This window comes from Protopterus annectens, chromosome 8.part0 (assembly GCF_019279795.1).
Source record: "Protopterus annectens isolate FY-2018-M chromosome 8.part0, PAN1.0, whole genome shotgun sequence".
Classification (NCBI taxonomy): Eukaryota; Metazoa; Chordata; order Ceratodontiformes; family Protopteridae; genus Protopterus; species Protopterus annectens.
In genome coordinates this window covers 861,348,228-861,361,873 of record NC_056741.1, presented here as the reverse complement: position 1 = coordinate 861,361,873, position 13,646 = coordinate 861,348,228, and the positions used below count along the sequence as shown (strand labels likewise).

Genomic DNA, 13,646 nt, shown 5'->3' with positions numbered 1-13,646 from the left:
TGACTAGCTTGTTGGTCTGCAAAGCTATGGAGCACATCATCATGGATCTCATTAACAGAGACATTGGAAACCTCCAAACACTGGACCCTACCCAGTTTGGCTTTGTTAAGGGCAGATCACGCCTCCTAAACCTGGTGGACTTCTTCGAGACAGTTACCAAGGCTATAGATGAGGGAAAGGTGGTCCACACAGCCTACCTAGACCTTGCAAAGGCCTTCAACACCATTCCCCACTCAGGTATTATAGACAAGCTCACCAGCCTGAACACAAACCCCTATGTCATGAGATGGGTTGCCAACTGGCTCACGGACAGAACCCACATGGTAAGAGTTGTGGGAGCTAGGTCTGACTCTAAACCAGTTACAAGTGGTGATCCCCAGGGCTCAGTCCTAGGACCCCTCCTGTTCAGCATATACTTCTCAGAGGTACAGGCAAGTGCAGGAGGACTATGGCTGACCAAGTTTGCAGATGACTGCAAACTAAGGGCTATAATTGACTCTCCGGCTGACACAGACATCCTCCAAAAGGGACTCACTGAGACAGATACCTGGTGTCAAAACCATGGCCTCAAGCTAAAAGCCAAAAAGTGCATAGTCATCCCCTTTGGAAAAAACAAAGTACCTACAAACTACCACATAGGTGGTAGCCCCCTAAATACGGAAGACGTAATAAGGGATCTGGGGACTCAAGTAGATAGTAAGCTCTTCTTTGATAATCACATTGCCAAAGTGGTTAGAAAATTCTTCTATGTGGCCCACCTAATCACAAAAGGGTTTGTATCCAGATCGAACGAGGTCATTGGGCCACTCTATGCATCACTCATCAGACCCCTCATAGAGTACAACGCCCCATTTCGGATGTACCTCTCAAGACACCTGCAACAACTGGAAAGACCACAGAATTACCTCACCAAGAGTATCACTGGCCTCAAGCAGATGCCCTATGCAGCTTGACTAAAGAAACTCCAGCTGTACTTGGTTGCATACTGCCTACTCAGAGGTGATCTCTGCAAGACATACAAGGCCATGTCCAACCCAGAATTGATGCACATGCTCCACCTAAAGAAAACCATATCACCTTGAGCCACACGCTTCAGGGATCTAAACCTCACCACAGCAATAAATAGGATATGCTGGAGGGATAGATTCCTGTCCCAGAGACTTCCCATGCTCTGGAACAAGATTCCAATCTACATTAGGCAGAGCTCCTCGCTAACCCTCTTCAAGAGAAACCTTGATGAGTGGATGGGAAACAGAAAGTTTACCCCAGGGATCACTTCAATGGCTCTGCTGGACAGAGGCATAGGGAACTAATCTAAGGGGGCAGCGAAAGCCAACACATTCCGGCTAGGCTTATAAATGCCTTTGGGGCAGATAGCCTAGTACCTATCTATGAACCTATGAACCTATCCTATCCTGTCCTCCCCTCGCTCATCTTCCAGAATTTTCCTGCCTCTAGCTGACGAACAGCTGCCTGGCTGTACTGTTTATCCTTAAGTGTCCATGGTACTATAGCTTGCGACTGCACCAATGGTAGGTTGAGCAGGGGTAGTGAAGCAGAGCAGCTGCAGCACCACATATGCTGGCCCTGCACTTCAGGGAGGATTTTTGATATGCCGTAACTGGGCGGAGCTAGTAACATTACATACATCCCCATACACAATGTCAGCTAGCTTTTTCGCCCCTCAATCATGATAGTTTTACCAACAATCTGTACTGCAATTACAGCACATACTTCTCCATCACCAGGGTGGACAAAACCCTTCCCTCCATTCCTGTATCTTTCAGGGTAGTTAAATCAACAGTGCCACTCTTTCCCACCACTTTCCCCCTGACTCTTGCAGTGGCTGAGCTGTTAGTTGATCTCGGGTCATTTTAGATAATTGTAGGTTTTCCATCCCTCTCTCCATGGAACCAAGCTGTACTATATTATCCTGAAGATAAAACATGATAGTGGTGATGCATGATAAGATATTTGCATATCTCAGGTGCATCCCTCTCATAGTTGAGAAGTGATATCCTATATTACAGCAAACACTGGACTGTATTGTTCCTATTATTCAACTCCATCCAAAAATGCAATTTCATGTTAAACTGCAAAAATTGTTTTTTGTCTAATGTGAAATAATCCTGGCTTAAAAAGTAGTTTTACAACAGAAACCTCTTCAGAGAGTGTTTTTATTAAACTGTTTTAAAATATATCAATGGAATAAATTAAATGGAACATTTATATAGCAGCAATAATGAAGAGTTTTCTTTTTATGTTCCTGAACTGACTGCTTATTTTAATATCACTGTTCTAATCACACACTATTCTATATGACTATTCTGTTCACACTTAACATACAAAATACAACTTGGTTAGTCAGTTATGAGTTGTTGTTATGTCTTTCGGCTTTTCCCGGTTAGGGGTCGCCACAGCGGAACTCCGGTCTGCTAATGATTGGCAGTAGATTTTTACGTGCCGAGTTGTCAGCTCTGATGCACAGCCTTCAACGAAGGTACGCCCATTCACGCATGTCTCCACACAGAAGACGCTCTATCTGAGAATCGAACAGGACAACGTCTTACTGTGAGGCGACAACGCTACCACAGCACCACCACCGCAGTTATGAGTAAAGGTCACTAATTCGTGTTTTTTGGAATCACTGATTACAGTAGCTCAGCTGTGAGTTAAGCATAGGAAGCTATTTAGAATTAACTGTCTTTTTTGTTTTTCAAATTTGCACTATATCTTTAGGGTAATTGCACATATTGGGAAGTAATTCAGAGATAAGTATCACTATCTGGGCTCTAGAAAAAGCTGTGCTGGTTTATTTCATTGCCTTCAGTGCTGTCCTACAGTTGCACATACTTTACATGCCACCAATGCTAGCTGATTCAGAGGTAATATCCCCCTACTGAGCGGAGCAGCTCCTGTACTATTTTTATCTTTTACTGCACACTGTATCACAGTCTGCTTTGTGTTCTTTCATTTCAAATCTTAGAGAGAATGAGCACACTTTGAATGTACACATGAGCATTAATGGTTTCTGTCACAGCTTGCTATTTTCATAGTAGGTATGCTCCTTTTTCCAGAAGGAGTAGTGCTGGAAATTGAAACCATGGAAAAAGATGTCCATGTGAAAAAGGACTAAAACACAGTTATACTGCATTGAACAGCTCACGAAGAAAAGAAAGGAAAACTTATTGATATGATCACTTTTTGAAGTGAAAAAAGCTGACACTGTAGGGTACATATGAATGCTATGCAGTGTATAGTAGTAAACTGTATAATGAGGTGGAATAACATTTGTACTGAAATGTTTCAAGATACTCCCGATGTGTCATTTAACAGTGTCAAAGAAAGAACTGGTCAAAATAAAGGTTATTATTATAAAAAACAGCTCTGCTTTTGAAGCAAATGTGAGAGCAAGGAGGGATATGCATTTGTATAATCTGTTTGTAAAGCAGAACGCATTGATGTTCTGATGTTTTATAATACTTTATAATATCAAAATTTCTTTGGGCCAGTCAAATAGTGAATTTGTTTCCTTCTGTGCATAACATACCACAATAATAGAATACTAAGTGATGCTATATTATATTATATTATATTATATTATATTATATTATATTATATTATATTATATTATAGTGCTTACTTAGAGCTGGCACGATTTTGGTCATAAAGACAAAGCTTGAGTGATGACAGACAATATTTACTGTTACTATTACAATGACATTGTTTAAAAAATAATTAATTTACCTTTTTAAACACTATCTTTATATATACTGTATACCTTTTCAGTGTGTTTCACTGGCTGGAGTCTGATTAGATGCAATAGGAATGCTTACTCTTCTGAACATGAGGATGCTTGCAGAGTGCATCTCTTTGAGTCCTTTGACTCCCATTTGTTTTCCTTTGATGTATTATGGCAACAGGTACCACTAACAGCCAGATTGCCTACATTCACTTACTCTTTCTTTACTTTGTTTTATGGATTTTATTATTATTTGAAGTGTGTGAATGGAGAAAGTTGAATATTCATATTACAGTTTAATTCTGGGAGACGGTGCTGTAGAGAACATAGCAGCTATGACTTTTGTTCATTTGTTAGCGGCATTGGTCATTATTTCAGAATAATTACCGAAGTTCTTTATTGTACCATTAGTCAAGTACTTTTGTTTTTTTATGTGCTGACTGGTATATTAAGTATTTCTCTGTTCTACTGCATCTGAAATGTGTCTGCTTTTATTTAGACATGATATTTAGGACTGTGATTCAGTTATGTGTTTGTATTTATTTTCAATTTTTGCATTATTAAGCTGTTCACAGTATTGCTGGGGTGTGTGTTCTGTTACATTTGTTAGTATTTTTCTGCAGTTTTTGTTTTGTAGTGGTTTTAATGTTTGGATGACAAAATTGTTTCAGTAAATAATGCTTACAAATTACAATGAGCTACATGGATGAACAACCAATATTTGTGTTTTTGAATTCAGTTTAGACATTATGTATAATATATTACATGATGTAATTAAGGGGTATGACATTACATGATGTGTTGTATCACACACACACACACACACACACATATATATATATATATATATGTATATTATATATATATATATTATATATATATATATATATGGTTCTACCTGACATAGTCGAAACCACACAACACCGACAACCACATCACCGACACCACATATTCGACAGTCCATAAACACGAAACCACACATAACCGACAACGAAATAACCGACGGTACACAAACACGAAACCCCATACACTGCACACACCACAATAACAATTATTAAAAACAAAACACATCCCCATTCCACAAACCACACACACAACACAAGCACACCAAAATCCTTACAAGCCCACACTAAACCTTACCCTAACCCTAAGGTCCGTCACTATCGCACACTTACCTACCCGCTCCTAACCCTAACTCACTTAACCCGCCCTATCGCCCTAACCCTAACTCACTTAACCCACCCCTATCGCTCCCTAACCCTAACTCACTTAACCCACCCCTATCGCTCCCTAACCCTAACTCACTTAACCCACCCCTATCGCTCCCTAACCCTAACTCACTTAACCCACCCCTATCCCCACAGACCGTCAATCTCCACACTTACCTGCCTCGCACCCTAACGTCCGTCACTACCGCATACTCACACAGCCTTTCCCCATGTCGGCATCCTCGGCGTTGGTGTTGTCATCCGTCGTGTCGGTCTTCTGCATTGTCGATGTTCTGCCACTCGCGATTCGCGTCGGTCTTCTTCGCTTTCGATCTTCTGGAGCTCCGGATTCCGATGTCGGTCTTCTGCGCTGTCGACGAAGTCAGGTAGAACCATATATATATATATTATATATATATATATATATATATATATATATATATATATATATATATATATATATATATATATATATATATATATTATATATATATCAGTTGAGGTGTAAGGATATTAAGATACATTATAAAACTGAGTACCTTATATTCCAGAGAAGTGCCGATATCGTATTATACAGCACACCCTGGAGAGTTTTACTTTTATGTATATGTCTATGTAATGTGTGTTTGTGAGTATGTTTGGGTGTGTGTGAACATCACAAAGTCGACTTGTACAAATTGGTTTTAGATAGAGGGTTCAGTTGGGTGAACAGAGTTTGTATGAAAAGACTGTAGCTGAAGCATGAGTGGCCTCTTTGATGATAGGTTATAGTCATATTACTGAGGTACTTGTAGCTGTTAGTTTAGAGGTTTAGTATTTCTAGTTTTGTCTGTTTGTGAACTTCTGGAGTCAGTACAGTACAAGCTGTGTGAGATCATGGTGCAGAGGGGATTGGGAATCTGTCCTTTCCCCACCATTGTATGATGTCAGAGTTGGTATAGTTAATGTAGTAAGGTGAGGGGTGCAGCCTACCACATTGGGGTACTGCTGCTGTGTGCATGCATGTGTTTTGTTTTTAGTGTTTTTCATTGGGGTTCAGTATTTAGTTTCACTTTGAAATGATTTCACTCTTATGTGCATTCAAACTGTTTTTTTCACTCTGTTCTGTTCAATCTTTTTTTCAGTTCAACATGTGTTGATATAATAATAGGAGAGTTTTCTCTACCTGTCAAACTCATAGTTCATCAAACCCTAATATAGTTGACTCCATACAATCAACTGTGACTTAATGTTCCTTTGGTCATGGTTGTGCAACCATGGCATCAGTATAGCAGTAAGAGTTTTTTAAAGCACTGAGAGAGTTTGTATGGTTGTGATTGTGAGTCGAGGGTGTTTGTTGGATATCACATTGTGACAGGTGTGCTGTTGCATGATTTTTGAGTGTGAACTTTATACAATTGTAGATGTTACTTGTTTTTTTACCAGCCACAAAAGGAGAGTTGTTATAGGTTTCATTTTGTGATCAGTACTGATTTGGTATTTAAGATGTTTGGTGGATTATACAGCTGATGTGTTTTGAAGTCAACATTTTCTGCTATGTGTGTGTGTGTGTGTGTGTGTGTGTGTGTGTGTGTGTGTGTGTGTATGTATGTATATATATATATATATATATATATATATATATATATATATATATATATATATATATATATACACATATATACACACACACACACACACACACACACACACACACACACACACACACACATGGGTTTGCATGTATTTGTATACATATAAGCATCACCTGAGAAATGTATTTAGTGAGATTTGTGGTGATATATATCTGTTTGCAAGGGTGGCAAGAGCTAGACTTAAATATCTGAGTTAACAGGGCATTTTCATGACAGGTTCAGATAAAGACAATATAGCAGTTCTGCAGTAACTGCCTGAACAAAAATGAGCACTGCCGTGCATAAACCTGTCATACTACCATACTATGTTAGAGGTCTCCAATGGCGAGTAAATACACTCTTAGCCAATGAGCTGGGGTATACAACAATGTCATCAAGTGCTTAAGCGGGAACTTACTGAATGATACAGTATAGATGTGCTGCTGACAGTCATGTGCCTCTCACCATGCTCAGAGTTTGTGTATAATTTTATGTGGGACATCTGATGGAGCATGGTTAAAAGAAGATACAAGGAATAGTAGTTTAAACCTCATTCCAGAGGGCTGGACCTAACAAGTTCATAGCTTTTTACTTAGCTTACAGTTATGGATACCACTGAGAATTTCAGCTACATCTTCTAGTACTGGTAAAAGACTAACAATGTGACAGAAATAAGTAAAATCCATCAGTATAGCAAATGGAACTCTGAAGGAACTGAATGATTCTGGGATTTCTTCTGACCAACATGAGGCAAAACAAATAATGTAGTCACAACTGGAGACAGGTTTTAGACTTGGAGATTCAGTTGGTAAACAGAACAATGAGATTTCTGGGATTTACAGGAAATTTTTGCTTAGCATTCATTACAGAGGGACCTGAATTTTTAGGCAAGAGGTGCTCACAATGTGTTAATAACCAGGTCTAAAAGCAAATGACTGTTATCTATTATCTATTATTAGTGTCAAGCAAAGGTTCTAAAAACTTCTGTAGTTTAGACGAATAAGTAATAAATTATTGTTCACTAATCACCATAATATTAATTGGTTTTGTTTTATGAGTGCATTATATCTCTGTATTATCTAGAATGAACTCAGTGTATAATTTTATTTTTTGTATATTTAATTTTTTTTGGAAATGCATGTAAATTTGTGACGTTATGTTCACATTTTTGATGTGCATGAATGCTATCTTTTTAAACAAGAAACATCTTTATTGAATTATCACTTAATGACGCAGGCAAACATTTATATACATTAAAACATATCATATTGTCATATTTTCAGTCGGAAACATTATACAGCACATATAATCTTCTATACAGTCATTGTCATTTGACCATTATATAGCCCATTCAGTGCCTGCCCTCCCTTAAACCTCATTCCTCCTCCAAAACATTATTCTGCATGCATTATTCCCACAGTTCCTGTTTTTTTCTATGTAATTTGCTTCTACCCTTTTCTAAAGCTCCCACTTCCAGTTCTTTTATCGCTGTTTCTATATTCACTACTCTTAGTATGGTTGGTTTAGACTCTGATTTCCATTTTTTAGTAATTGCTTTGTTGGCAGCCATCAGAATTAAACTCAGCAAGGTCTTATAATGTCTAGGCATTATATTAAAGAAACTTTTGAGTTTGTTCAAAGGTCAGCAAATTGTAGAACAATAAAAAGTTAAGAACTTTGCTTGAATATTGCTTTACAAAAATGCCCATTAGCTAATCGTAATTCTCAGACAATGCCTAATTGTGTAGCTTTGTTCTGTTTTTTCAGTCAGCTGTGACTCCATTTCTAAAACACTTTTTCAAAGTCAGAACTTGTATTGTGTCAGCAGTTCTACTGAAGAGAATTATGATAAAAGGTAATTTCAAGTATTAAACTAAATTTCTGAATCAATGTCGTAATTCAGGCGTTAAGTAGGGCAACTAAACATGAGCTCTACTTGATATTTCTCTTTAATACAGCCAACAGACAGAAGCTGATAGGAAGTGAATATTAGTTGTTTAGGTAAGAATGCCCATTAAGACCCATATGGCAAACTAGGTGACTGCTTTTGCATTTTGCTGCATTTTGTACATGAATTCTTGCCACATTGGTATGTTTTATTGGGTCTATATTAGATCGGTGAAACGGCATTACAGCGAATGCCGTTTTGCTGACACATATAGACCAAAATCTGAAAATAGCAAAGGCTCAGGTCAGTGATTTTTTCTCAGAGAAAAAAATTGCTTGGTCTGAGACGTGACATTGCCCTCATTGCAATCTCATAGTTGGTATATTTAGTTAAGGGGGGTGTGAGGGGCTCAGGCCCCCACATTGAGGGGTGTGGGGGGGTGAAGACCCCCACTTAGTTATGTTTGAAATTGTGTGTTTGTATTTTTGGTGCTAGCAACTTCTTTTCCAGGGAAAGAAATTGCTGTTTTGAAAGTTCGCAGTTTAGTGTGGTCAGTATTTATGTGTCGCTGAAGAGGCGTTCGATGTAATGCCTCTTTGAGCTTTTAATATAGACCCGTTTTATCAGCTAAGAGTCAGACAGGTTTTACATTTAATAATTTAAAAAAACCAAACCCACTACTGAGGCTGAAGTGTAAAGTAAACTAAAACAACAGTAAAACACTCTATGAGGCACAAAAGAACTTAGAACAGAATTAGCGTAGTTTCTTTTAATATCCGCTTTCATAAAACTTGCTCAGAAAAAAGTACAAAATTAAGTTAAAATCAAATACCTTTTATAAAGGAAGAACTCATATGACAACCAAAAGCATTTCTCCAATTATGACACAATAATTAGTGTACCCCACCTCTAATGATTAACTGTTTTGTGTCCATTTAGTTTCCTGTCTTTTAAAAAATACTTAACATTGATGTGTTCACTTAAATCAGGTAGAGAATCTGCTTTCAACTTTATTTGCCATTGAACTTCTTTCTTCTCTACCTGTTTTTAAAGTCCCCACCTGTCTTATCAAAATTAACCTGTTCTAGTACAGCAAAACTAAAGTTGTATTTTGTACATACAACAGTATGTTTAAACAAGGCATTGTTGCTGTCCTGCATCTTGATGGCACACACATGTTCTTTTTATCCTGTCTCTAAGACACCTGGTGGTTACACCAACATAAAAACTTTCACAACCAGAATATACTCCAATATAAATGAACTCCACAGAACCACAATGAAATCTTCCCAAAATCAATACAGTGCATGGTAAATGTGGCAAAACTATACATGGGCCTTCATAAATAAATCTGCAAACTGAGCATCAGTTACACTTGTATGTCCCTCTTTCTTGCTTGGTATTAGGTAAAAAAAAAATTGTTTCATTTTTTTCTAACAAATGTTTAAAACTAACATCCTTTTTATATACAAACATAGGTTGTTCACCAAAAACATCAAACAGATCTTTGTTGCCACTAATAACTTTCCAGTTATTTTGAATTATGTTTTTAATACCTAGTGTATCCACAGATATATCAAGTGCACAATGGGGAATGCATTTCATATTAGAACTGTTACTGCTAGCCCCTTTTCCATTATTGTAAGTTTTTTCCTTACTATTCCATCAAGAAGAATAGACTTAAAGACCTCATATCTCTTATTTAGAACGTCTCGTTTCTGTCTTCTCTAAAAAATCATAGTTCTAACCTCTATCATTTTTTCTATGTATCTCACTTTCAAAATTCTTATTGCACAAATTCCATTTTAACTTTACATCTAAAAAAAAAATCTCATGTCCCGATTCCCCTACAATAAATCTAAAAAAATAAAGAGATCTCATTTAAATTATCAACAAAAGTGGTTCCGTCAACATTTCCTTCCAAGATAAAGAGCCACTTTTGTAAATGTGTACGCATCATTATCATTGCATGTTTGGTGAACAGAAGCACAAGAAAATAACATAATCCCTGCGATGGGTAGACATTGGGCGTGAACGAATGTGAAGAATTATTAAAAAAGAAAAAGTGGCAGAACAATCTTAAATGGAAGGAACACATGCAATAAGTCATATGTTTGGCCATTTGTAACCAAATGAAAAAAGAGATATAGAAACTTTCTTGTCAGATGGCAAGTTTAGAGTTACTTTTTTATATTCATTTCATATGTTGTATATTCCATCTGGGAAACTTCAGCAGCAAGGGTTTGTCTATAGCTGTCATCATATCAGTTCTCAAGTTATACATATTGGAATTCTAACTCTTGCCTCTTGGAAACATTATCTTACTGACACGGTATCTTGCAACCCTTTTAATATGACTTATTTGAATTGATTTCTCCTTTCTGTACCTGTCTTGTTACATGGACTATTTGTTGCTATCCTCATCACCTGCATATTCTCTTTGGCTTACCTACATTTCTCTTCCTACATAGCTTACACACCTTGAATGTGCAAGGTGGGAAGGACTTAACAAAAAATTGTATCTGTGCAAATGTCTCCAATGCAGGTCTATGTTTAACCATCGAATAACATTTGCATCAAACGGCTAAACATCAAACCCTATCCATTGAATGTTCAGTTTTTACCAGGGAAAGCAACTAGTTAGCCAACACTCCCCATGTCCCACAGCACAGAATTTCAAACCTGCCCAGGAAGGGGGTTTGCCCCCTATACCTCCACCAACTATATAAACCAACACCAAGACTACACTACAGTGGGGAAAAGGGCAGATAGAGAAGTGTTGGCTAACTAGTTACTTTCCCATTCACTGAAATGAAAATTTGCTGAATGAACATTTGATGGGTAGGGTTCGATGTTTAGCCGTTCGATACAAATGTTATTCAATTGTACATCTCTAACCACAGCTTCTTTGTTTTCATTCCCAAACATTGGCAACCCCCACCCTCACAGATATATCCAGCTACCCTAAACCCTGACTACAACCCAAACATTTACTCCCAAATGCATAACATATGCAATTACCACACTTCTGCATCTCAGTTTCACTACTGTCTTGAGTCCTGCTTATCTCAAATGTCCATATTTACCTAGTACCTCATTATGCTGGGCTAATCTGCATTACCCAGATATTGTAAACATGACATGCAGTTGCTTGCACATGTTTTTGTTTTTATGTTTCATTTTAATTGTTTTTTTTCAAACACCTTTATTGAATTATCACTTGTGACATAGGCACATTTACATTCATATAAAAATAATCAAACTATATTAACATGACAAACATTATACTTCACAAATATTGCTATATATCATATAACATATGCAATATTACATAAATTATTCAATTCCTGTTTTTTTTTAAACAAGAAACATCTTTAATAACCATCACTTACTACATAGGCAATCATACATTTATATAAATGAAAACAAACCGTACCGACACAATCCCAGTTGCAAGCATTTTACATCTCAAACCAAACCATACTGACATACTCCCAGCTGCAAACATTATACATCACTGATAATCTACTCAATCCTTCTCACACAAACATTACATAGCTCATTTAAGTCCTGCCACCTTTTGGACCTCATTCGTCCCCTGTATGTATTGTTCCCACAATTCCCATTTTTCCTATGTAGTTTGTTCCTACCCTTTCCTAATGATCTCAATTCCAGCTGTTTTACCTGTGTTATTATATTCACTGCTTCCAGTATAGCTGCTTTAGATTTTGATTACCATTTTCTAGTAATTGCTTTTTTGGCAGCCACCATTATTAGACACAGCAAGGCCTTACCATATCTAGGCAATTCCAATTCTGTATCATAGCTCAGAAAAATAATTTCTCTTGTCAGACCAATCTGCCCACCCAGCATCTCCAACAGTGCATCCTGCAGGGAATCCTTAAAGTCTGCCAACTCACCGCACTCCCAGAAAATATTTTCCCAATTACATCTTTCTTCCGATTCACACCTCCAACATTTACTGTCTGCCTGAGGAAAAATTCTTGAGTCTACTTGAGGTATAAAATATCAGGAAAGGCATCTCAGCCCCAAGATGCCCAGCAGTCTGTGCAGTGATGACATCACAGAATGGAGGCACTCCAGACTGCAGCAGCCTGGACCAATCAAGATGCATGTAGCAGCTAATGTACATCAGCAGGGATTTGGACTGTTCATCAGCAAGCAGCTAAGCAAGGATTTGGACTGTTCGGATATCTAGGGACACCAGCGGGGCAAGCAGCTAACATACACCAGCAGGACTTGGACTGTTCAGATAAGGTATGTATTTGTGAAATGCCCCAGTTGCTATATACTGGTGGCTAGAGCAAACTCATGGTGGTGTGGTAGGGAATACCTCAGGTTTGAACCTTGTACCTTGTATGCAGGTGGTAAGGGCTTGAATTCCCTACCCACCACCATTTGCAAAAAGATTTGCAGATTTTTGCCTCATATTTGATCTGTTCTGTTCCTCATAATATCTGTGGTTTCTAAATATTTCCATACTTAGATATTTGATGGTGCAGTGGTAGCATTGTTGCCTCACAGCTACAGGTTCTCAGGTTTGATTCTTGGCTGGGGTGCCTTCTGTGTGGAGTCTGCATCTTCTCCCTGTTTTTGTGTGGGTTTGCTTTTGTGTCCTCCCATGTTGCAAAGACATGTGTCTGCATTATTTCTTCCTGGGCTTCTGCTGAAAATAGTTTTTTTGTTCCAAGTCAGACTGTCCTGGTTAACAAATGTTAAATAAAATTGACAGACATTTGAAGTTCAGACTTCAGGTTTCTGAATGTTTAACTCCTTACATGTTTGATGGTGCAGTGGTAGCATTGTTGCCTCACAGCTACAGGTTCTCTGGTTTGATTCTTACTGGGGTGCCTTCTGTGTGGAGTCTGCATCTCCTCCCTGTGTTTGTGTGGGCTTGCTCTGGTGTCCTGCCATTTTACAAAGACATGTGTCTGCAGTATTTCTCCCTGGGCCTCTGCTGAAAATTGTTTTTGTTCCATCAGACTTTTCTGGTTAACAAATGTTAAATAAGTAAAATCGACAGGCATTTGAATTTCAGACTTCATATTCTTCCGAAAATACATAGTAACACAAAACCTTTTATTCTAGCAATTTTCTAAGTTTATAAGATGAATATTTGAAATTTATCCCTATTTTTGGGACTGTGAAAAGCCGAAAGACAACAACAATTCCCC

General features: G+C 37.8%; 1 protein-coding gene across 1 annotated transcript in view; it reads left to right on the top strand.

Moving 5' to 3' along the window:
- The window catches only part of LOC122808355 (SLIT-ROBO Rho GTPase-activating protein 3-like), an 881,720-nt gene that overhangs the window by 538,830 nt on the left and 329,244 nt on the right, over nucleotides 1-13,646 (top strand). The gene's annotated exons all lie outside the window — the stretch shown is intronic.